The sequence below is a fragment of the Pleurodeles waltl genome, chromosome 3_1 (genome assembly GCF_031143425.1).
Source record: "Pleurodeles waltl isolate 20211129_DDA chromosome 3_1, aPleWal1.hap1.20221129, whole genome shotgun sequence".
Taxonomy (NCBI): Eukaryota; Metazoa; Chordata; class Amphibia; order Caudata; family Salamandridae; genus Pleurodeles; species Pleurodeles waltl.
Genome location: NC_090440.1, coordinates 1,943,007,008 through 1,943,031,185, shown reverse-complemented (window position 1 = coordinate 1,943,031,185; position 24,178 = coordinate 1,943,007,008). Strand labels below are relative to the sequence as shown.

The 24,178-nt window shown below is 49.9% G+C and overlaps 1 protein-coding gene across 11 annotated transcripts in view; it reads left to right on the top strand.

Annotated features, from left to right (window-relative positions):
* Window positions 1-14,622, top strand: part of MYO18A (myosin XVIIIA) — an 805,500-nt gene extending 790,878 nt beyond the window's left edge. For all 11 annotated transcript variants that reach the window (XM_069226228.1, XM_069226223.1, XM_069226221.1 and 8 more), the window contains one exon: window positions 14,490-14,622. The gene's annotated coding sequence lies outside the window, so the exon portion shown is untranslated. The remainder of the gene's footprint in view (window positions 1-14,489) is intronic.
* Window positions 14,623-24,178: the final 9,556 nt, after the last annotated feature.

Sequence of the window (24,178 nt, the reverse complement as noted above, 5' to 3'; positions counted from 1 at the left end):
GCCCTAGACTAAGGAGACTGGATGGTAGTGTTGGACTTGCAGGATGTGTGCGGTTCACATCCCCATTCTGCCTGCCCACAGGCACTACATGCGATTCAAGGTGGGCCACGAGCACTTTCAGTTTATCGTGCTCCCTTTCGGTCTCACCAGCACCCTTTGGGTGCTCACCAAAGTGATGGCAGTGGTAGCAGCTCATCTCCACAGGTTAAGGATTTCAGTTTTCCCCTACCTCAATGACTGGCTGTTGAAAGCTTCTATGCCCCAGGCTCTCGTCAACCACCTTCAGACGACAGCGAACCTCCTGCATTCGCTGAGGTTTTATAAACATGCGAAAGTCATACCTGAGTCCCTCTCAGAATCTCCCTTTCATTGGAGCTGTTCTGAACACAGTGCGGTTTCGGGCTTATCCTCCCGAGTCCCTGATATTCCGGTTATGATACCGATGTTTCTGCCTCCACCCGGAATTTCGGTGAGACAGTTTCTGAGGCTGTTGGGATTCATGGCCTCCTGCATCCTAGTCAAGCACGCAGATGGCATATGAGGGCTTTGCAGCAGGTCCTGAAGTTCCAGTGGGCACAGCATCAGGGAAATCTTACCAACACAGTTCAGATCTCAGAGGGAACTGCAAAAGACCTGCAGTGGTGGTTAGTGAATGCGATTGGGTCAGAGGCACACTCCTCTCCCTTCCAAAACCAGATTTCACAGTAATGACAGATGCGTCACTTCTGGGCTGGGGTGGCCATCTGGAAAAGGTGGAGATCGGAGGTCTCTAGGCTCTGGTGTAATCCAGACTCCATATTAACTTACTGGAGCTCTGGGCAATCCGACTAGCATTGAAAGCATTTCTTCCTGTTGTGAAAGGGAAGATAATGCAGGTGTTCACGGACAACAACACCGCAATGTGGTACTGCAACAAGCAGGGCGGTGTGGGGTCATGGACACTTTGTCAAGAGGCTCTGCGTCTCTGGACATGGCTGGAACAGCAGGGTATAACCTGGGTGGTTCAATACCTGGCAGGCTCTCTGAACGCCAGGGTGGACGAACTCTGCCATCGGTGCCTAGCAGATCACGAATGGTATCTCCACCCAAGGTGGCGCTAGGACTCTTTCAGCAGTGGGGAGAGCCTTGGTTAGATCTGTTCGCCTCTGCAGAGAACATGCAATGTCAGCAGTATCGCGCGTTGGATTTTCCAAGGCGGCAATCGGTCGGCGACGCTTTCGGTCACGAGTGGAGTTCAGGCCTCCTATATGCCTTTCCGCTCATACCACTTCTGCCCAGAGTTATCAAGAAGATCAAGAACGACCTGGCCCAAGTAATCCTAGTGACTCCGGATTGGCCACGGGGAGAGTCTGGTATCCTTAGCTTCTGAAAATGAGCATCAATTCTCCAATCAGGTTGCCCCTTCGGGAGGATCTTCTGTCACAGCAGCAGCGGAACGTTCTCCACTCAAACCTGCACCTGTCAACTCTGCATCTGCATGCATGGAGATTGAGCGGAAACAGTTGATGGCTTTTGACCTTCCTACCGAAGTCTGTAAAGTTATTTTGGCAGCCAGGCGTTCCTCCACTAAAACGGTACATGTCTGCCGTTGGAAACGCTTAAGGTCTATTGATCCTTTTTCTTCTTCTCTTTCTGATATCCTTCACTTTATACTTTCCCTTGCCCAGCAGGGTTCTGCCTTGGGTACTCTCAAGGGCTATCTTTCTCCCTTATTGGCATTCCTTTGGCTGCTTGATCAGCCTACACTTTTCAAATCTCCCGTTATACATAGATTCCTCAAAGGGTTTGTACAAATGTTTCCACCTACACCCTTTGTTATGCCCCAATGGGGCTTAAATCTGGTCCTCACATTTCTTATGTGTGCTCCCTTCGAGCCCTTACACAACTGTCCGCTCTGCCTGCTCACCATCAAGACAGCCTTCTTAGTGGCAATAAAATCTGCCAGGAGGGTGAGTGAGATGCAGGCCCTTTCATCCAAGCCACCGTATCTCACCATATTTTCAGACAAGGTGGTTCTCAGAACTCGTGCCTCTTTCCTCCCCAAGGTGGTGACCCCGTTTTATCTGGGTCAGAACATCACCCTGCCCACCACCTTCTTTCTTTCTGTAAAGAAGAGGAGCGACTCCACCAGCTGGACCCATAAAGAACGTTGTTGTTTTACCTTGAGAGCACAAAAGAGTTCCGGGTGGATGACCAACTCTTTGTGGGGTACGTGGGAGCAAAGAAGGGTCGAGCAGTGCAGAAGCTAACCATTTCGCGCTGGGTCATTATCTGCATCAAGATCTGCTATGCATTGTCCAGGAAGCAGCCTGCTGAGTGCTTGAGTGCTGATTCTGCCAGGGGCAAAGCTGTTACCACTGTGGTAGCTCGGACGTTCCAGTCAGGGATATTTGTCAGGTGGCAACGTGGGCATCTTTGCACACTTTTGCAAAACATTATTGCCTGGACAATCAGGTACGGAGAGATGAACACTTTGCCCGTTCGGTCCTACATGACTTTTTAGTGTGGTAGATGTATCCGCAGCCCACCGCCAAGAGGTTATGGCTTGGGTATCTATTCAAAGATAAGGAGTCTGCAGCTAGAAGTCTCTTTCAGATGAACAAGTTACTTACCTTTGATAACGCATTATCTGGTAGAGACTATCTAACTGTAGATTCCTTATAGCCATCCATGCCCCTGCTAAGCGGATATGTCTAGTAGGGTTTGGTTTTATCCCTTTCAGGGCCCTAGTTTGCACAGACAAACTGTTGGTTCATCCATAACTCTGCGCTTCTGGCATGGAAGTTCGTGGGTAAAAGAATTGACGTACGGGCACCGGGGTGGTGCCTTTAGAGGCGACCATGATGTCACAGAGGGCTCCAACGACGCCTACGATGCCACGCGTAACCGAACCACACATGCGGATCCGAACGACACTACCCGACGACGCACGCAGGGTATTGCTCAGCAAAAACTTCCAGATTCAAAGCTGATGGCAGGGAATTAGAAGGTAAGGAACCTGCAGCTAGATAGAGTCTCTACCAGATAATGCATTACCGAAGGTAAGTAACTTCTTCAACGTGCTGGTTCCTGTAAGGAGGCCTCTGCTCTAACCTCCTGAAAGGTTGGAATAAGTAGTCTCATTGGTGTATGTCTTCCACTGTCAGATAGCTTATATCAGAGCATACAAAGAAAAGTGACACTCCCAACTCACACTAGCAAAGATGAGCAGGCCTGTTTGCCATAGTAGAAAATTACCTTTGTATCCCCTCTTGGATGTGACCCGTTAATCTCATTTTGGCAAAACGAGTGGCTGTGTGCACCCTGTATTTTGAATCCATGACTCACTCTACCAAATACAGAAAGGCTTTCTGAAATAAATCCCATAAACGTCCCTCATCAACCCCTTCAGATCTTTCATTGTCACCAAGTACGCAGAGATTGTGTCAGCATCTGCGTTTCTCGCTATCTTCCATCTTAATCTGCAGTTCCATAATGACATCTGCATGTTTGTCAACCAAATGACGAGCACAAATCGTGAATTACACAGTCTCCACGGTACGTTGTTCCAGACCTGTTATCTTAGTAAATATAGCCTAATAGAACTCATTATGCCCTGAATTGTGTGCTGAGTTTAGACATGTACCATTTGGGGATCTGTGTAATGAGCATTAGATTATTTTCTAAAAGTCTGAATCAACTGCATAATGTTCTTAAGCCAATTATGATCCCCTTCTTGCACACCCTCTCTGTGGGGTACCTTCGTCCTCTGTTGTCTGATGTGTTGTCACATAGGCATAAACCGTAGCACAGTGCGTATCATGACTGGACTTTCAAACCAATATTGCTTCACTTCTCTGACTGGGTTGCAGTTTTACCAGTGCACTATGTGTGCGTCCATTGGCATAGCCACCAATATGTAAGGTAATTTCTTTAGGGCACTTGTTTTGTCTATTGTGACACTGCGATCAGACTTTCCTTTATTCTCCTTTGTTCTTGGAGTTTGACTTGACTTAGCCCCATCCTTTTGCTCTTTGTTCTCCCCCTCCAGTTCACCCTCCGTACTTACTGCTTTGTAGACGCTGTCCGACCCAACCCTTTTGTCTACAAACTTGTGCCTAAACCAAAACATACTGACTCCTTATTGGCCCAAGACAGCTACCATCCTTTCTCACCCGTATTTAACTGTTGCTGGGGCAGTGTATGGCCTTCTTTCTCCCTTCCTTTTGCTTCTTTTCTGCTCTCTGTACTAATTCTGTCTCTTTTATGCAAAAACTCTCTTAGGTGTAGATACCTTAATGAACCCCTGTTTACTCTGCTGCCCTTCCGTTGGCACATCTTGCCATCTAGGAATCTCCCCTTCCTCCAACTCTTCCTCATCATAATCTAACTCCAGCTCTGCCGCACATCTTCACTCCATCTTGCTCATTCCAGGTCGCTCTCCGCTCTCCATCCCCCCACAGCATCATTAAACAATCGCCACTTGATCTTCTTCGCCATAGAAAGTTGTGTGTTCACTTCTTCCTCCCCCGATGTCAGGAGGGACAATGCAAGCCCCTCCCTTCCCTTAAGCCTTTGTAAACAGGTCTCATTAAACCTGGCCGGATGCAGCTCTTGCTGCCTGGGCAGTGATACCAGGCTCCTCCCATCACTGTCTCTCTGGTCGCCACAGCCTGAGAGGGCTATGGTCCTCTTCTCTGGCACTACCTTTTTAATGTCTGATTTGTAAATCTCTTCATCAGGAACACAAATCATTTGTCGACCTTTGGCTGTATTAAGCCTTTGCCCGTCTTCTATTTCTTAACACTGTATTTCAACCTCATCTCTGCCACCAGGCATCCTCCTCTTGCACCAGTGCTCCATTAATTATAGCCGCTACGCGCCCCTCGCTCGCAGGCCCGGACCTTTGCAGTACAGGTTTGGAAGTAATACCTTTTGCTGGTGTTTGAAAAGGCCCCTACCTCCACGGTCAGCCGACAACTGTCACTCGCCTTCCTGATCGTCAGATCCTCCTCCCACCCTTTGAGGTACCTCCAGCATTCCCTTCAATTGTTTAATGTTTGCCTTTGGCTGTGGGGGCGAGGTTGCTAAAAAGGCCATAGCTGCTCTGCTCACTGCTTCCCGCTTTGGTCATGCCACGCCTACTTGCGTTTGTGTCAAAACCTCCAGCTTCATTAAATCTTTGCGCCCCCAACTCTCCCAATACCTTAAGTGACTCTATCAGAGCATCACTTTGTTCAGCCACAACAGTGAAGTTTCCATGCTGATAATTGTATATCCGAAAAAATCACAGATAGTGTTGCCAGCCAAACTGTAAAAAATTAAAACAAATAAAAAACCTGACAAATACCTATCCATGACCACAGTAGTCAGGAAATCTTGTCACCCAGGCTAGAACTGTCTGTCACCTGAAACCCCACCCATCTTACAAGCTAATCAATTAGGACTCCCAAAGACTTGGACTGCACCACCCCTCAGAAGGAGGATCCTGGGGTGGACCCCCTAAAGGGGAAGCCATCCTCAAAAGCCCACATTGGAATTAGTTTTTCAGGGATTGTCCTATCATCTCTCTCATTGACTTTTGTGGCTGGTGCTCTCCCTCCAGTTTGAGGAGTGCTTCTGAGTGACTGAGCCGAGTGATGGATCCCATGGCTTCTCAGCAGCTGTGCTCCATCTTCTCAGGTGCACCACCTTCAAGGCAGCCCTAATGCTCCCGCCTATATCACATATACAGTGGGCCAAAAGCTTGATCTGCAGCAACAAAAGTACCATCTGAGAGCCCATAATGTGATAGCTCCAAACGCATGATCTTGGGTGAGGGTAAGGTCCGGCATCCCTTGTGAACCAGACGCCATTGTGCCTTCTCTTACATTCTGCACAAGAAGTCACACCATCTAGCTAACACAGCTGTCAGTAACATGACCTCTGTGTAGTGTCGGGGGCCCTAGGCCCTCATGGTACAATAATTAATGACACTGACACAGATGCGGTTGCAAGAACTGGCCCAGGCATGTGTGCCTGGCCTATTTTATTTGCAGGATCACCTGACTCGTGACGCCTGTGATGGATGGGTGTGGGGTGAGTGTGAAAGCCAGCCCTCAGCAGAGAGGCTGGTGGAAGCACTAGAATGAGTCAAGCTGGATTCCACATCTCTCCCAAACGTTATTTCAAAGAAACAAACAAGTCCAAACTGTAGGAGAGAAACAAAAACACTAAAATAAACACCACTGAGTTTCTTCACGCGGTCCACCGGACATGCTGCATGGACATGTGCAGCTGGGGGCACTCAGCATCACAACCTTCTCTCTTCGGCAGGTGTCCGGTTCACCAGGTTTCTGGTTGATAAGCCTCACACAGTGCCTGGGATGCCTTGTCAACCTCTGGTCTTTTCGGTGACATCAGCTCCACTCTGGTGGTGCAGTGCTCCTTAGGTGGTTCAGGTGATGCACTTGGTAATGTCGACAATCTTACTATCTATTTTACGTCGATCAACAGGTGGCGGTGTCTTTCTTGGAGAAGGATGACTTGAAGGACTTTGTAGCTACGTGTGGTTCTTGCATGGCGTGTGCAGTTACCAGCAGGGATGCCATCTGTGTCAATCAGCTGGTGACAGGTGGCTGGACGGTCGCACTGAGAAGCGCAGGGTATGGACGCAGTTCGCATGTGCTGGCAGCTTACAGTTGGTCCACCCGTGGAGCTATCTCCAGTTACATCTGTTTACCCTGGTGGCTGGCTTGTGGTGATGGATACTGGTACGGGTTCTCAGTCCTTTCGCTCTTCTACTGTTCTCTTGCTCACATGTAGTGTTCCACGTCTTCTGTGTGACAGATCTGTCACACCCTTTCTTCTTCGATCCTTAACGTTGTGGCATCGTGCCATGTTCCTCTCTCCTCTCTCCTCTCCGTTTCCCTTCTTAATGTGGCACTGCGCCAAGGGTCGCATGTTGTGTCACATGGACCTCTTGCTTGTCATGTGCTGCACCTCAGACGCTGCATCTTCCTCTATTGCTTCCTCTCGCAGGATTAATCCTGTCAGTAGGACTTGATTCCTTCACCTCGCAGATCTCTCGCAGGTCTGGTCCCTTCCGAGATCTTCTTGGTGGTCCGCTCCCTGACTGGAAGATCACCATTCCCTTCTTTCTGTCTTCACTCGAGGGCGCAGCGTTTGTGCCTCGAGACTGCGCAGTTGCAGCTCTTGCTCCTGCCTCCGTCCAGTTTGCTTGGTAGGGTCGGTCACTCCTCCTGATCTGCTCAACAATGGGCCAACAGTGGCCATCTGATGCTGCGGTGTGGCTGGCTAGTGAGCCTCTTCTCAATGGTGTTGCATCTCGTCTTGTAGGACTCTCTCAGGCTCCTGCCTGTCCTGTCAGGTTTACAGTTGCAGCCCTCTGCGCGCCTCTGACATTGTCTCTTCCTCCATGGGCGCGGTTTGTTGGCGCCTGGCGTGACCATTCTCCGGGCCTAAGGCGGTGACCATTTACTGCTGAGTGCATGCGTCGCTATCTTCTCACTTGCGCTGACGTCCGACTGTCACTGGATTGCGCACTCAGCTCTTCTCATGACTTTCAAGCTGTCTGCACTGTCATCTTCTCAGGTGCTGACTTTTCTTAGGCTTTGTTGCTTTGGCTGCCTTTGGCTATAGCAGCTTGGGGTCCCTCTCTGAGCACAGGAACAACAATCTTCCTTCCCAGCGCTCTCACAATCCTTTGGGGCTGTCCGTGCACACAGGACTCTCGGCTGCACTGTCACCTCTAGCAGACCGGCTTGGCGGGGGTGGTCAGAGGGGTCATTCTCATGTGAGTTCTGTGTTGTTGTTTTTTTCTCTTGCTTCTGAGGCAAACTTTGCCCTCATCTGGGCTTGCCTCGCACCAATATCCTTGGCCTCGTCAAGCTGCTTGCTTCGTGCACGGCACCTTTTCATGCTGCTCACGGCAGTATTTACTGGCCTCAGTGCTGCCCTCAGTCTTTAGCGCTGGGGTGCCGGTGTGTGTGGATGGCCACCAGATGGTGCTGTGATTCTGTTCCTCGAGGTAACAGCAGTGCTTCCGCGGGCCTCTTGGAATACCAGTGCGGGTGTGGTGTGGGCCACATGCTGCTGGTTCAGCCCATCCTTCTCCCCGCGCCCGCTCCCCAGGTTATTGCAGTTTTCTTTCTCTTTTTCTTTTCATTTACCGCTCCGCAGTCGGGAGGTGGGTGATGTGCGCTCTGTGCGGTGGGGGAGGAGTGGTGTCCACTTAATTGCTTGTGCTGGGTGGGTTAGTGAATGCCGGTGAAGGTCGAGGGTCATTAAGCGGTGCCTGCAGTTTCTCAGGCCGCAGCAGCTCCACAAGAACTTTCATGTGTGAGCACGCAGCACTCGCGGTGTTTGACTGTCCATTTCTTTCCTCCCTGTTCGCAGGCTAGAATGTGGGCTCCTCTGTACTGTTGTGATACTCTTAAGGCATGGTACCGTGTTCGTGGGCTGGCAGCCTACACATCCCTTGCGGGCCCTTCCCCCGCTGGCACGGTCCTTCTTTGCAGCTACGTGTCTACTGCCAGTCGGGGGAGGCCGCTCGCTTCCTGCAGCATGGTCGCAAACGTGGCGCTAGCTGCAATGCTTCCCCCTCATTTAGTGTTCACTGACCTCATTGCCACTGGGCCGGTGGGCATTACGACTGCAGTAGGCATCAGTGTGCGTGCGGCTACGGGGGCCTCACTGGGGACGCCGGTGTCTGCGCTGGGTGCCCGTCGTGCTAGCAGTGGGTTCAGTGGTGTCTTAGGCACAGGCTACTCTCCCCCACAAGGAACCACAAAGTGGTGGCCAGTATGCACGTGGGGCAGACCCACTCGTCACCATTGTAGTGTTGGGGGCCCTCATGCTACTATAATTAATGACACTGACACATAGAGGTGGTTGCAAGAACTGTCCTAAGGCACGTGCGCCCAGCCTCTTTTATTAGCAGGGTCACCTGACTGGTGACGTCTGTGACGGATGGGTGTGGGGTGAGTGTGAAAGCCAGCCCTCAGCAGAGTGGCCGGTGGAAACACTAGAATGAGTCCAGACGAATTCTACACCCTGTAGTCCTACACGTCGAGGGGTTTCACCTGAAGGCTTGGAAGGGGTCACATAATCTGGAGAAAAGGCCTACATCACCGCCTTTCACTGTAGAAATAAAAAGCGCATGCATCAAGCAGGATATCCACGTTTCACAGTTGGTAAATGCAACTCCTTAGGCTGCAATGCATGTAAGAGATGTTCTACTGTGAGGTGAGAAAGCACTACCAGGCCCCAAGCAAAGAAGCAAGACACACAGAGCTCAGTCGTATAAACAGAAGTGACAGCTTGTGAAAACAAGAAGCCAGGCCAGCGGAGGAGGCTTGCGTTGCGGCGCGAGCTGCAGACAGACCTTCTGAATGTTAATGAACGAAATTAGCCAGACAAACCTATTGATCTTTTTCCCTTTCTTGGCTGCTCGGATGTAGCCGCCCAGGTGTCCGTGTACAAGCTTTTTGTATATGAGCAATTCATTATGACCTACTGCTCAGCCTGCTTCAGTGCGCTGGAAGTAGGGGTGCGAAGGTGCTGCAGCACCCCCATAAAATAACATGAAAGAGTTTAGATGAGTATGAATCATGAAGGCCTAATCAAATGTTTTCTTCAGGCAGCAATGTTGGTGTCTTCAAAGGCCCAGATGCTCCGTTCCATTAGTGAGGAGGCTTTACTGGCCAGCGCCTGCACTCTAAAAGTATACCAGCACTGCTGACACCCCACCGATGCCACTCTCCCTCCTCCCCCCAAATCGACCCGCTCCTAGATTTAAGAGCCATATAAAACCTGGATAGTTGAGTTGTCATTGAAACTTCTAAGAGAGAAGCACGTGAGCCATTTCTCCTTTCCCCTCTATAGAACCTTCTTGGAGGACTCACATCTTGCAGCGAAGACAGGCTTCTTGCATTTCAACAGACTGCTGAATTGTAGTTGCAACTTAAGCAGGGCCGGCTTTAGGCAGTGTGGCCGCACGGGGCGCTGACCTAGGGGAGAGGGGTCACTGACCTTTGGGGCGGGGGTGGGAGGGGCGCTGTGTTTAGTAATAGTTTACGATTTAAAAACAGCTGCTGCTGAGTTCCATGCCTCCAGCTTTCAGGCAGCAGTACAAATGTTAAGATAACTCTTGTGATTAATGTTCCTGCTAGAGAGAGATCAGAGTTTTGCCTAGTGGCAGTTTAGACTCAGAAGTAGCCAAAGGGTTAATATGTCTGCTGCAAAGAACAGATCTGTGTTTTATGAGGATAAATGAGTGGATTAGTAAAGCCAGCCTTTACCAGCACATAAAAACAAATAAAATGTATGAGGGAGGGGCTATGGAGAGATGAGGGGCACCTCTTCTGGATGGTAGTGAGGGAACTTGAAGAGAAAGTTATGGAGGGGGCTCCAAAAAAGATTGTCACCCCAGTCACCACCAGTGCTAGAGCTGGTCTTGAACCTGAAAAACGTAGAGATGAGTTTTCTTTTGTCAGTATTAACTAGCAGCATTAAGACATGCAGGACGCGGCTCTGCCCTGCAACTCATACCATGAGCGAAGTCTAAGCCCTTCCACCCCACCTGTCTCTGTGAAGGTCTTGCTTCACCTCGAGTTATGTGGAGGGGTGGGTAAAGCAAGGAGTTGGAATAAAGCACAAATAGGAATTCTGGTTTTCTTGGTTGAGTTGTTGGTTGAGAGCCTGAACGATTGTGGTGAGAGTTGCACCAGTACACAGTACAGATAGTAAGAAAGCTGACTGGGTTAATGCATGGGCTACACATATCGAGGCTGTTTCCAGATTTAGTTTCGGGGGGAATGTCTGGGGTGTTACACCCCCCCAATAAATGTATTTTCTGGCAAATAGTTTGGTACAGATGCTTTCATTCAGGTATGGTGAGATGTCTGATTGATTCTACCAGGAATGTTTACATAAACACAAACAAAAATGCACACGCTCTCTCACTCTCTGTTTTGAAAGTCTTCTAAAATGTTGTTGTTTCCTCCCCCCCTAAATATTGTGTTTTCGGTCACCTAGTACCCCTACCAATCCACATTCGTCTTCCTTTCTACAGCCCCTTTAGCCCCTCTCATGCACCCTGCTGATCTTATAATGTATTTTAACATTATATGTATGTGTGATTCAGGGACGGCTCCTTTACAGTGACGAAGGAGCGTCGCCCTCTGGCTAAGCCAGGAGCTGAAAGATAACACGATATTTAATAATCGTTTTATCTTTCAGCTGCTGGTTCAGCCAGCAACATATTCTGGGAGGAGCGGGCTGGGCCACAGGAGGTGGGAGGGGGGATGAAGAGAGTGTACACCTAAGTGTGCATGTGTGTTTGGCTGACCGTTTCAGGCCGGCCAAACACACATGCGCACTTAGGTTTCTCCACCCCGGCTGTGCCGGGATCCGGAAACTGCACAGACCCCAGGATTGGGTCTGAGTGGAAGTCCAAGCCCTTCAGACCAATCCTGGTGCTGCTTTCATGCTATGTTTAGCATGAAAGCAGCACCAGGATTGTTGGGGAGCCTGTGCTGGTGTCCCATTGAATGCTGGGACACCACATCAAGGGAAGGAAGAGGAGCAACGCAGCAGGAGGCGATGGCGGCAAAAGGTAATTTTTTTTTGTTATTTTTATTTTTAATCCCTCCCCCACTTCTTCTGTCCCAGTCCCTCTCCCTGCCCCTCCCCTCCACCCCTCTCCCCCCCCCTTGAGATTTGCGGCCGCCGCCGCTGGTGTGATTGTTGCAAAATCTGAAACTCACACCCCCCAGTCTTACTGACCAAGCTGGCCGTTTTCGCCCATCATCCGTTAAAGTCAATAAAAAATATGTTACAGTAACATCTGTTAAATTTTCAGTTCTAATTACGTTTGCTATAAGACTTCGGATTTTCTCGCCATGGTGGGCACTCAGGTTTTTAAATATGTCCCTATGGGTCTAGTCATTTTCTAGATAACACTGGTTGACTTTAACACTGGTGGAGATTGAAACATCCCTACATTAATACATTACGTTTTCAGGGGTCTAGCATTTGCAATGCCACCAGGACCCTTGTGTCTGAGGGCCCCCTGCACCGTAATTATGATAATCTTCAAAAATCCATCTAGAGGGTGGTGGCATTTTCTTTGCTTTCATTAAAGATAATACCACCATTGCTACTTCACTGATTTTCACTGCTGTTTCTTGACGTTTATTGGACTTGTTTCAGCACATAGAAACACGTTATTAACAAATATATCCACAATATTTGCTTTGGAAACTAAGAGGTAAAAGTTGTTGGTGAGTTACCTGACTGTTGCTGAAAAGGGGCTTCTTGATTGGGTCAGACCTTTGGTTTATGGCAAATGAGTGAGAGGAGCTTCTCTGGAAGCTCAGGTAGATTGTTTGGGCCCCAGGGTCACTGTCAGTCAAGAGATGTCCCTCTTACTCAGAAGGTTGTACACAGGGGCCTATGGCAGGCCCCTACGGTGCACGGTGTCCCTGACCCTTCTTGAGGGCTCCCTTGAGCCCAAGGCCAGTGAATATCTGTGTGATAAAGGAGATAAAGGCGGCCCCTTATCACATTTTACGGGGGGCATAATTTTGCTTGAAGCAACTAGTTGTACCCTTCCATTTGGGAAGTGTATTAAAAGGGAGCTTCTTTACATCAGTTAGAGGTCAGGTCCCTGAGGGGTGTCAAGGCACAGCTCTGTTCTGAATTAGATCAGTAAGTGACCTGCTTTGTGGTTGGTGTGGCCATCTGAAAATCATGAGGCCCACACGTTCAGCCCCACATGAATGATGAGTTTTCGTACTTGGACCAGATTTGACTTACACAACAGCTTTTAGTTTCAGTCAAGGATATGATGATATGTTCTTGATACGTAACCAATGCTGGCATGTGCTGACTGCTCTGTGGGTGAAAAGAAAGCCATGCCAAGCAAGGAGAGCAGATCCTCTTTACAGACTGAGGTGGTCATATTTAAGGCCTTGGATTTCCAGCCTTTTCCCACCTTGGTGATATTATCTGTGCAGTTTCATCATTACATACCCACCTCAGTTGAATTTCTGCATAATACTTCAAAGCACAGATGTGCTTCTGGTGTATAGGCCTAAACACAGTACAGTGCACTATGACATTTCTGTACTCTTTTTAAAAACTTAATTCTTCCTCGAGCCAGACTCCAATCATTGTGGAAAGAGGAGGGTGGTATTGCTACTCCCTTGATCTATTCCTCAGAAGAAGCGTACTGGCCTTGGGCACGCCGGTATGGTCCAGATGCGCGCTTCAGCAGGGAGCACGCAGTAGCCTCCCAGCCTTCTTATTCCGTGGTGAGCTTGAAAAGCAGCAACAAAGACCACAGAGATGAAGCACTGAAAGGCAGATCCCCCGCTCGCTGGCAACTGATGGGTTCCAGCAGAGTTTATTTGTACTTAGGCTTTTCTGGTCATGCTGAGCATTTTGGATCGCGAGGACGTGCCTGCGAGAGGGAACAGGCGGGAGCCTGGGAGTGGAGATAGGGGGATGCGCTACCACTGCGAGAAAGTTAGCAGAAACTGATGAAACTCAGCAGCTGAAATAGAGCAGCAGGAGTCGGAGGAAAACAGTATCAGGTGGTTGTAACATGGGTATTGACATCCGTGTAGGATATAAAATCCATCTTAGCTTGGTGACGGTAGGTATTTGGGGAGAGAAATGACAAGACCACTGCAAGCTCTTCCCACATTAAACCTAAAAGTATCATACACTGAAATAGCAAGGAATTCTTGAGACAAGGACCAAAACACATTGACAAATACCTTTGTGAATAGCCTATACTGAATTGGGGGGGCACACTTGAGGTTACAGTTGAATTATATTGCTACCTCAGTGTGTGGGTCCCAAAAGTGCAATAGCAATGAGAGCTCCTCATCAGCACTGAGGTTCACAGACAGAGCTCGGTGGGCATCCCTATTCTATAATGGATAGGGTGGGATGTCGATGACACTCTACAAACGGGTTTTTTGTCATCATAGCAGACAATTGTGCTGTGATGGCTGTACTTCCATGGTAAGTTGAGATGATGATACAATGAAATGTTTTCTGGCTTCCACTGATCCAGGCTCAGATCCTGCTTTACCTTGGTCGACATCACTCCCCTACAAGTGGTTCTGGAGCCTCCCTGAATAAAAGCAACTCTGCATTTCCAGTTTGTGTATTTTTAAGGTTGCAATTCCACTGGTGATGGCTGCATGTGTTGTCTAATAATGAACTAATTTCTTTCCGGAGCAGCATGATGTTAAGAAAAGTGCCTTAATAACAGTGAAATAAATTACTGGTGTGATAAAATAGTTTGTTGCACGATGAGGAAATTGAAACTGAATATCCTCTGGGATCGTGTTGCCCTCAAATCACAAAGGCTTTTCTGACCCAGGTGAGAGCAGCTCCTTCAAGATTTTAGTGAGTCTTCAATTCTCAACCAAGGTAACTGGACTCTTTTGTTTCATAACGTAGACTAACCTTCTTGTCTGTCATTTTCTCTGCAGCCCTCCATCCTCCAGGAAGCTGTATACTTACGACAAATCAGACGAGGAGCGGGACATGTTTGACAGCACCTACAGATCCAAATACTCTACACGAAGTTATAACTTAAGCGACAGCGACTCTGAGACCAAAGCCTCTGATGCCACTGCATAGCATGGCCATGTAGCATCTGTCTTCCCCACTCCCCCGCCAAAGGTGCCCGGTGGAATGAAGGCACATGGTTCTCATGGCCAGTGAGTGGTGCATGTCATCTATGGAACCACCCTAGAAACGGTGTCAATCAGTCCAGAAAGGAGAAACAGTGGTATTGGTATAAGGAGACAGGGACACGGCTGGACTCTTGCTGCATCGCCTACCACTCTGTAAGAGGACATAGCAGATTCTGAGCACAGCTTCCCCCCTTCTTCCATGTGGACATTGTCCCCTGCTGCTCTGAAGAGTTTGAAATGCCTTGGCTGTCTACACATACTGTCTGCATGGCGGAAGAAATGATTGAACTCACCCCTCCTTGATTCCATCATCTCCAAAATTCCCTAATCCCTTCCTCATCAAAAAGACTACCCAGAAAGAATTACAGGGAATGAGTTTTTGTAGCCAAAGGGGCTGACTTGATAATCCATAATAAACCAGGATTCGTACTCGAGCTTTGCCACTCTGGCTGCTTTCGTATGGGTGACATAACCCATCCGGGGATAAGGGATGTTCAATGTGATGTGTCTTATTCTGCACCTTTGACGTAACTAATGACCTAAATATTTATTTGATTCATAAATTATGGGCAACTTGGGTGACAGATCTGTAAGGTATAGGGGTAATTGCTTTCAATATCAGTACGGAATGTTGTCAGTGAATGGGTGTATGAGGCGATGCTGATGTGGGAGCTGGCATACTTATCAGATCTGTGACTGTCCATTGGTTTGGATGGGTAGTAAGGACCAAGGACTCTGCACGTTGCTAAGCGATCAGGATGCAATGGGTTAATACTATTGCCTTTCCTTGTATTACAACACTTCAGGCCTGTCAGTTGGTGGGCATGTAATTTAATGACACATTCCTCACAATATGCTATAATAATAGAGTGTTGTGCGTTTGACTGCCAAACCAAACTGCATTCTTTCTTCTAGATTAATCGGAGCTACTACGATCGTTCTTTGTATGTGCTTGATGTTTCGAGCTGATTTAAAAAAAAAAAAATATCTCAGTACCGTATTAATTTTGAGCTTTATGATCACCATTTCTTTTTCTTACTTGCACTCTCTCCACCACCAGAAAGAAGAGTGAAAGAAAAAGTTGAATGTACTTGGTACTCGCAGTTCTGGGAACCTGGGATTTTGTTTCGCTTTGGACAGCTGTTCCCTTGGCCTGCCTTGTAGAGAAGGTTTCAGAGGGCTGTGAATATGACCAGTTAATTCTGGTTTCCACCAAAAGGCGCCTCTGGTTTAACCTGTCTATGCCATCACTTATAAGTGGCACTTCCTATGGGTGAACTTTGAAAGTAACCCTGCCTATAAGTGCTCTGCTATTAGCACTCTGAGCATATATTACAAAGTTCAACAATTTTTTGTTGCAGGCTCAGAAACTAATTTGCAGTGCGACACCAGATAATGGGGCTCATTATGAACCCGGCAGTTCAGACCACCATGCCGGCGGTGGAAAAGACCGCCACCAGCATGGCGGTCTGAGCCATATAATAAACCGCCGACAGGCAGCCTGGCGATGGCGGTATACATTATCCGAGAGGATAATGAACCCTGTTTCCCCCAACCTTTCCCTGGCAGGTTCACTCGCCAGGGAAAGGCTGGCGGAAGGGGTGCTCTGGGGCCCCTGCACTTCCCATGCACTTGGCATGGGCAGTGCAGGGGCCACCGTACTGTGCCCCGTCGCGCAGGTCACTGCCTGGTTTACGGGCAGTAATCTACACCAGGGGTGCTGCTGCACCCGCCCCACAGAGGCATTGACGACGGCTCCATGTGGAGCCGTCGGCAATGTCCCGGCCCAGCAGAATGTTCGTAAAGCGGCCGGCAGGGTCTCAAGGGGGCTGTCGGTCTATGGAAAGACCTCCAGCATGAACACGGTGGGGTTTCCTGCCGTGTTCATAATGAGCCCCAATATGTGGGACATTGTTCCTCAGTGGTATCTATTGTGACATGCAAAGGCATCCAAACAAGTTTTTTTCTGAATGCAGTTTTTCAGAATCTGATCAGTATAAAAAAGCACATAGAGATTTGCTTATTATGACGTCGTACATTCATGAATAATTTTATCCCTTGCGGAAACGCACACAAATGTCTTTTAAGATGAGTAATATTCATTTTTTCCCCTAAATTAATAACTTTGGGGGTTATTACAACTTTGGAGGAGGTGTTAATCCGTCCCAAAAGTGACGGTAAAGTGGCGGATATACCACCAGCCGTATTACGAGTTCCATAGGATATAATGGACTCGTAATACGGCTGGTGGTATATCCGTCACTTTACCGTCACTTTTGGGACGGATTAACACCTCCTCCAAAGTTGTAATGACCCCCTTTGTGGTTTTTTTCAAACCATTCAATATTAATAACATGGTTTATCCAATACAGCTAAAAACAGAGGTCAGAAAAAAGGTGCTAAACGTTAGCTATGTCTCCGGCATTTTACCACACTGTGCTACGATAAAACTTACTTAATGTTGACATATTTTGCCCTGGAGATTTCTTCAAAGACTCGGCCCTTGTCAGGACACCACGTCCTGTGGTCGGTAAACTCATTTATCTGATAGAGACTTCTAGCTGCAGCTTCCTTACCTTAGAATTCCCTGGCGTCAGCTTCGAATCCGGAGTTTTTTCTGAGCAGTACCCTGCACGTGCCGTCGGGCGGCGTCGTTCGGATCCGTGTGCGTCGACCAGCTCCGCGTGCGTCGTCAGCGTCGTTGGAGCCGTCTATGACGTCATGGTTGTCTATATAGACGCCGACTCGGCGCGCGTGCGTCAGTTATTTTCCTTCCGCGCCGGTTAAGCGCAGTTTTGGAAAGAGCTGCCCTACTTCGATGGTTTGTCGACGCTTTTTTGGCTGTTTGGAGTTATGTCTTCGAGAAAGACAGGATACCAGCCGTGTGGTGTGTGTCATCGCACCATGTCGGTGACGGATCCACACCGAGTTTGTCTTTGGTGCCTGGACAAGGACCACGATTCCACCTCGTGCTCCGACTGTCGGGCCATGGCGCCGAAGGCCTTGAGGGAGAGATCCCTTAAGCTTCTTGCGGCCCGACATTCGTCTTCAGTCGGCGCGACTCCGCGGAGGTCACGGTCTCGCAGTAGGAGGAGGTCGAGTCACCGCTCCTGGAGCCCCAAGTCCTCTTCCTCGCATTCGAGGTCATCTGAAGGTAAGAGGCACAAGAAGAAGAAGAAGTCCAAGCGGACTTCGTCTTCGCTGCGCCCGTCGGCCGACGAGGCGTCTAGGGAACGTCGACGTTCCGAGCGCGGTTCTGCAGAGCCGTCGCCAGGGTCGACTCCGCGTCTTCCCCCCTTTCTGGGGACCGGATCGACCCCCGCTCAAATAAAAGAATTCTACGAGGCCATGCGTCTCGTTTTTGAGCGGGCTGTATCCTCCGGTGGGTCTTTGGGCCCGCGGGGTCAGTAGGGGCCCCTTCGGATTCAACGCTGGCAGCTTTGGTCTCTCACAGTCGGCCTCCTTCGGCGCGGGGTCCGACGTCGACGATTCCGCCACCGGCACCCACCGGTGGCAGCTCCATCCTTATTCCGGATGATTCGGAGCCGGAGCGACATCGTACGACGTCAACTCTGACTTCGCCGGAGCCGATTCGGCCCAGATCATTGTCTGAGCATTATTTAGAACAGCCAAACGCAGGAGAGGAATGGGAGGGGTCTGAGGACCCTTTAGAATCAGGATTGCAACAGGACTGGTATGAGGATCTAGGGGAGGCCAGTGGACTGGACACGTCTCCAGATACTGGTATGCTCTCTCCTCCTAATGTGGCTAAGGAGGAGGGGGCTTCTTTCGCTATGGTGGTGCGTAGGGCAGCTGAGGTCTTGGACCTAGATTTGCCTACGGTGCCAGTCAGGACGAATATCCTGACAGAAGTGCTTCAGCCAGGGGTGTCAACATCGGAGCCGTTGTTGCCCTTCATTGAGGCTCTTACAGACGTCCTTCTGGGTACGTGGTCCAAACCCAGCACAGGGGCTCCTGTGAATAGGACGGTCGGCCGCCACCATAGACCCACTCCCAGCGACCCTAGTTTCCTGACACAACGCCCCACAACTGAGAGCTTGGTTGTCCAAGCCTCTACTTCCCGTGGTGCCTTCCCTTCCGCTCCTCCGGATAGGGAATCCAAGAGGCTGGATCAGCTTGGGAAGAAGATGTTTTCTTCCACCAGCCTGGCATTGAGGTCTGTAAACACCTCTTGCCTATTGGGCCGTTATTCCCATACTTTATTGGATACGGTGGCGCAAGTGCTGCCCCAGGTCCCGGAGGGCGTACAGGACACTCTCACCCAGGCTGTAAAGGATGGGAGAGATGCAGCCAAGTTTACAATCCGGTGTGGCTTGAACACGACCGACTCGCTGGGCAGAGCGATTTCATCTTCAGTTGCCCTACGTCGTGACGCCTGGCTACGTTCTACTGGTTTTTCAGGGGATGTCCAGTCCAGCTTGAGGGACATGCCCTTTGATGGCTCCTGCCTTTTTGGCGAGAAGGCATGCTCCGCGCTTGAGAGGTTCAAGGATTCTCGAGCCACGGCCAGATCCTTGGGCCTTTCAGCGCCGGCACGACAGCAGTCTGTCTTTCGCCCCTTCCAAGGCTTCGGTAGGGGCGTGGTACCACGCCAGCCACAGTTTAGCCACCGTCCTCAGGCTTCACAGCATCCCGGAAGAGGACGTGGTCGTGGTACCATGAGACCCAGAGGGTCTGGCCCGAGGTCAGCCGCCACACAGCCCCCCAACACTGCGCCTAAGCCCTCCTAGTGTGGTTCTGCGGGATCATGTCCGTCCAGTTGGAGGGAGGATTCGTTTTCATCTCCCTCACTGTCTTTCCATCACCACGGACAAGGGAGCCATAGAAAGAGTCCCGATATCAGAAGTAGGCTGTGGTTGTTATTCCCGCTACTTTCTGATTCCCAAAAAGAACAAAGGCCTTCGCCCTATCTTGGATTTAAGGGACATCAATCTCTTCCTCAAGAAGGAGAAATTAAAGATGCTGACTCTTGCTCAGGTTTTGTCTGCCCTAGACCAAGAAGACTGGATGGTAGCGTTGGATTTGCAGGATGCATATTTCCATATTCCTATCCTGCCAAGCCGCAGGCGTTACCTGCGGTTCAAGGTGGGCCACGAGCACTTTCAGTTTACCGTGCTTCCTTTTGGTCTCACCAGTGCCCCTCGGGTGTTCACAAAGGTGATGGTGGTGGTGGCAGCTCATTTGCGGCAGGTCAGGGATTTCAGTCTTCCCCTACCTGGACGATTGGCTGTTGAAGGCTCCTACGCCCCAGGCTCTCGTCACCTACCTCCAGACGACGGCGGACCTCTTGCATTCGCTGGGGTTCACTATAAATGTGCCGAAGGCACACCTGACTCCCTCTCAGAAGCTCCCTTTCATCTGAGCTGTTCTGGACAGAGTGCAGTATCGGGCTTATCCTCCCGATCAGCGGGTTCAGGATATTCAGGTTATGATTCCGATGTTTCGGCCTCTATCCTGGATCTTGGTGAGACAGACTCTGAGGCTGCTGGGACTCATGGCTTCCTGCATCCTGTTGGTCAAGCATGCCAGATGGTGCATGAGGGCTCTGCAGTGGGACCTGAAGTTCCAATGGGCACAGCATCAGGGAAATCTTACTGACGTGGTTCAGATCTCGGAGAGGACTGCAGAAGATCTGCAGTGGTGGTTAGTGAACTGCGAAGGGATCTAACTGTAGTGACAGATGCGTCACTTCTGGGATGGGGTGGCCATCTGGGGGAGATGGAGATCAGAGGTCACTGGTCTCCTGCGGAATCCGGGCTCCACATCAACTTGTTGGAGCTTCGGGTGATCCGGCTAGCATTAAAAGCATTTCTTCCTGTTGTGAAAGGGAAGGTGGTGCAGGTGTTCACGGACAACACTACCGCAATGTGGTACTGCAACAAGCAGGGCGGTGTGGGGTCGTGGACCCTTTGTCAAGAGGCGTTACGTCTCTGGACATGGCTGGAACAGCAGGACATGACCCTGGTGGTTTAACACCTGGCAGGTTCTCTGAACGCCAGAGCAGACAAACTCAGCCGAAAATACTTAGAGGATCACAAATGGTGTCTCCATCCGGAGGTGGCGCAAGGACTCTTTCAGCAGTGGGGAGAGCCTTGGTTAGATTTGTTCGCCTCTGCAGAGAACGCGCAATGTCAGCAGTTTTGCGCGTTGGAGTTTCCAAGGGGGCTATCGCTAGGCGGCGCTTTTCGTCGCGAGTGGAGTTCAGGCCTCCTGTACGCTTTTCCGCCTATACCACTTCTGCCCAGAGTTCTCAAGAAAATCAAGAACGACCGGGCCCAAGTAATCCTAGTGGCTCCGGATTGGGCACGGAGAGTTTGGTATCCAGAGCTTCTCAAAATGAGCATCGGTCCTCCAATCAGGCTGCCTCTTCGGGAGGATCTTCTGTCGCAGCATCAGGGGAAGGTTCTCCACCCGAACCTGTCAACTCTGCGCCTTCATGCGTGGAGATTGAGTGGCGACAGTTGATGGTTTATGACCTCCCTCCCGAGGTCTGTGATGTCATTCTGGCAGCCAGGCGTCCCTCTACTAAGTCGATCTACGCCTGCCGTTGGAAGAAGTACCACAGAAGTTCAGACCCACTGCCATGGGTTATGGCTTGGGTATCTATTCTAAGGTAAGGAAGCTGCAGCTAGAAGTCTCTATCAGATGAACAAGTTACTTACCTTCGGTAACGAGGTATCTGGTAGAGACTCTTATCTAGCTGCAGATTCCTTACACCCGCCCAAGCCTCCCCGCTCTGGGGACATTTTTTCTCATGTGGATATGTATATATATGTATATATATATTTATGTGTACATACGTATATTTTTGATTTTGGCAACTTTTGCTTTTCTTATAGTCATGAAAGTGTTTTTACTCCAAACAGTCAAAGAGGTAAAATGCATATGGGTTGGTTCTTCCATGACTCTGCGCTTCTGGCGTGGGAAGTTGTGGAAAAGAACTGACGTACGCGTGCCGAGTCGGCGTCTATATAGACAACCGTGACGTCATAGACAGCTACAACTACGCTGACGACGCAGCAGAGCTGGTCGACGCACGCGGATCCGAACGACGCTGCCCGACGGCGCGCGCGCAGGGTACTGCTCAGAAAAAACTCCGGATTCAAAGCTGACGCCAGGGAATTCTAAGGTAAGGAATCTGCAGCTAGATAGTCTCTACCAGATACCTCGTTACCGAAGGTAAGTAACTTGTTAATCTCAGACCAGATGACTTTGTGTAGGAACTTTATCAGGAGTGCCAGGGCAGCCAGAGGTTACTGGGCTCAGACTGTCACAATCAGAGCCTCTTATTATTTGTGTCTTGGAACTTAACCCAACTGTTGAACCCAAAACTGAGAAGCAAGTGCACCTCTTTCAACTGCGCCAACCCTAATCCAGCCACCGTCCTGCTCAAGCTTTCCAGTCTATGCGTGGGTGCGGTTCATACCGACCTCGCAGGTCAGGTAGCCAGAGGTCTGCTACAATCACCAACCTCCCAGCTGCCTCTAAGCCCTCCTAATCTTGCCCTACAAGATCATGGGCGTCCAGTTGGTGGCAGAATCAGCCTTCTTCTCCACCACTGGCAGTCCATGACATCGGACAAGTGGGTCTTACAAATCATTCAAAGGAGCTACTCCCTCCCCTTCGTATACTTCTCCCATTCTATGCCTGTATCTCACAACCGGCTGACGGAGGATCATTTGTCCTTGCTTCACAAGTAAGTCACAGCTCTCTTGGCCAAGGGACCCATAGAAAGGGTTCCGGTGTCAGAAGTTGGCAGTGGTTGCTATTCTTGCAACCTTCTGATTCCCAAAAAGAACCAAGGTCTTCGCCCTATCCTAGATCTGCAAACCCTCAACCTCTTCCTCAAAAAGGAGAAGTGCAAGGTGCTCACATTGGCTCATGTCTTGTCTGCCCTGGACCCAGAACATTGAATGGCAGCGCTGGACTTGCAAGATGCCTACTTTCACATCCCCGTCCTGCCTGCCCATTGGTGCTACCAGAGGTTTACGGTAGGCCACAAGCACTTTCAGTTTGCCATGTTCCTCTTTGGCCTTACTAGCACCCCTCAGGTGTTCACCAAGATGATAGCGGATGTCGCAGCACATCTGCGGAGATCAGGGGTGTCAGTCTTCCCCTAGCTCAGTGACTGGCTGATAAAGGTGGGTTTGCCCTAGGCTGTCTTCTCCCACTTCCAGACTACGGTGAACCTCCTGCATTCACTGGGGTGCCAAAATCACACTTGACTCCCTTTCAGGCACTCCCTTTTGTTGGAGCTGTTCTGGACACAGTGCAGTTTCTGGCCTATCCTCCAGTGCAGCGAATCCAGGATATTCATGCTATACTACTGACATTTCAGCCTCTATCCTGGATTCCGATGAGAATGACTCTGAGGCTGCTAGGTCTCATGGCCTCCTGCATCCTGCCAGTGACACATGCCAGATGGCGTGTGCAGGCTCTGCAGTTAGACCTGACGTTTCAGTGGGCCTAGCATCAGGGTAATCTCTCGGACATGGTCAAGATCTCAGAGGGAACTGCAAAGGATCTGCAGTGGTGGTTAACAAACCGCGATTGGGTCAGTCATACCCCTCTCTCTTCCCCAACCAGATCTCTCAGTAGTGACATATGTATCACTCCTAGGATGGGGCAGCCACCTGGGAAAGGTGGAGATCAGAGGACTCTGGTCTCAGGCAGAATCCAGACTCCACATCAGTTTGTTGGAGCTCCGAGTGATCTGACTGCCATTGAAAGCCTTTCTACCCTCTATCAAGGTAAGGATGGTGCAGATGTTCATGGACAATACCACCACCATGTGGTCCTGCAACAAACAGGGTGGGTCTTGTTTGTCAAGAGGCCCTGAGTCTCTGGATATGGCTAGAACAGCAGGGCATTTCCGTTGTGGTTCAACACCTGGCAGGTTCTCTGAACATCAAAGCGGACTTACTCAGCCGTCAGTGCCTAGTGAATCACAAATGGTGTCTCCATCCGGAGGTTGCGCAAGGTCTCTTTCAGCAGTGGCTAGAGCCTTGGTTAGATCTGTTCGCTTCTGCCGAGATCACGCAATAGTAGCAGTTTTGTGTACTGGAGTTTCCAAGGTGACTCTCGCTCAGCTTTTCATCTTGAGTGAAGCTCAGGCCTCCTGTACACATTTCTGCCATACCATTCCTCCCCAGAGTTCTCAAGAAGATCGGGAATGACCGGGCCCAAGTCATCCTTTTGGCTCTGACTGGGCATGGAGAATCTGGTATCCCGAGCTTCTCAACACGAACATCTATCCTCCGATCAGTCTGCCACTTCAGGAGGATCTTCTGTCGCAGCAGCAGGGGAGGGTCCTCCACCCAAACCTTTCAACTCTCTGCCTTTTTGCATGGAGATTGAGCGGCAACAGTTGACAGCTTTTGACCTTCCTCCTGAAGTCTGCAATGTTATTTTGGCAGCCAGGCATCCTTCCACCAAGAGAGTATATGCCTGCTAATGGAAGA